The sequence below is a fragment of the Coregonus clupeaformis genome, chromosome 14 (assembly GCF_020615455.1).
Source record: "Coregonus clupeaformis isolate EN_2021a chromosome 14, ASM2061545v1, whole genome shotgun sequence".
Classification (NCBI taxonomy): domain Eukaryota; kingdom Metazoa; phylum Chordata; class Actinopteri; order Salmoniformes; family Salmonidae; genus Coregonus; species Coregonus clupeaformis.
The window spans coordinates 7,104,029-7,105,204 of record NC_059205.1 but is presented as its reverse complement, the minus strand read 5'-3'; the positions used below and the strand labels follow the sequence as shown (position 1 = coordinate 7,105,204).

Genomic DNA, 1,176 nt, shown 5'->3' with positions numbered 1-1,176 from the left:
AATTCCTGGTACATGTACTGTAAATATACTTATCTAATAAAGGAGATTCCAATTCTATCTAGACACGGGTAGATTTGAGATGGGTTGTTAGCATTATGGTAATAGATCCACCTTTCACTATGTAGCGTAAACCTACTCAATACTCCCAGATCAACACCGTGACTAGGGGTTAGGAGAGAAGTGTCTAGGGGTCATGGGTCAATTTGGGACAGGGTGCCTCTCTCTCTCTCTCGCTTGTGTTCCTGTGGTTTTTCTATGCCTTTATATATCCTCATCGGATGACAACAACAACAACAACAACAACAACATGCATCAAGACTTTCCCATTTCTTGTGGAATGTGATCTATACTGTACGTAACGTGTTCATTTTAAATCTCTCTCCATCATGTTTTACTAGAAGTTAAAATGCCTAAATGTTACTGTACTGTATGTCCTGCAAAATAGGAATTATAGATGGAATATTATTATTCATGGTTATTGATTATGGCATCAGAAAATGGAGGGAGTTGGCACAACCATAGAAATAGGATCACTAGAACGGGGATCACCATTCAAGTCAATGGGTCTGTAATGGGTGGACCGGCGGCCATGATTCTATTTCCATGGGCACAATCTACATTCGCTTACGTTCTATCCTTCCTGTTTCGAGGGATCCTTAAGCTTTTTGTGCATTTCCATTGTGTTTCTAGTTGTGCATATTGTAAATATTTCTGTACATTATTTATTTGCAGTCTATATGTAATAATGGTGAATGACAGTTTAAGTGACTCATCTTTTTATGGGTTTGTTGATTTGATTTGATTGATTGATTGTGTTGTTTGTGAGCATATGTTTTTTTGGGTCATATTGTATGACGGATAAATTCCACTAACACATAAATGTAGCTACAGTATAAAAACGATTAGTGGTGCTGTTGTTTTTTTTCCAGCTTGACCAGGATATGAAATGTAAATAAATGATAGGATCTTTTGCCATAGTGGACTACCATACAGTAAAACATGCTTCAGTAAGACATTATGTTATGTGGACATCTAGTGGGGAGATTCAGAATACCAGTCTAGAAACCGGAGCGCTTGAAGATAGCTTTGAGCTGCAGAGACGTTATTGATTACATTGATGATCATTAATCAAATGACTGAAGTGAACACATGACTTGTCATGTTGTACATGTTTGT

The 1,176-nt window shown here is 37.2% G+C and overlaps 1 protein-coding gene across 1 annotated transcript in view; it reads left to right on the top strand.

The window, feature by feature from the left end:
- LOC123492394 (receptor-type tyrosine-protein phosphatase mu-like) overlaps positions 1–925 on the top strand; it is a 5,367-nt gene extending 4,442 nt beyond the window's left edge. Inside the window, exon 5 of the mRNA XM_045224924.1 lies at positions 1–925. This exon is cut by the window's left edge and continues 703 nt beyond it. The gene's annotated coding sequence lies outside the window, so the exon portion shown is untranslated.
- The last annotated feature ends 251 nt before the right edge of the window (positions 926–1,176 follow it).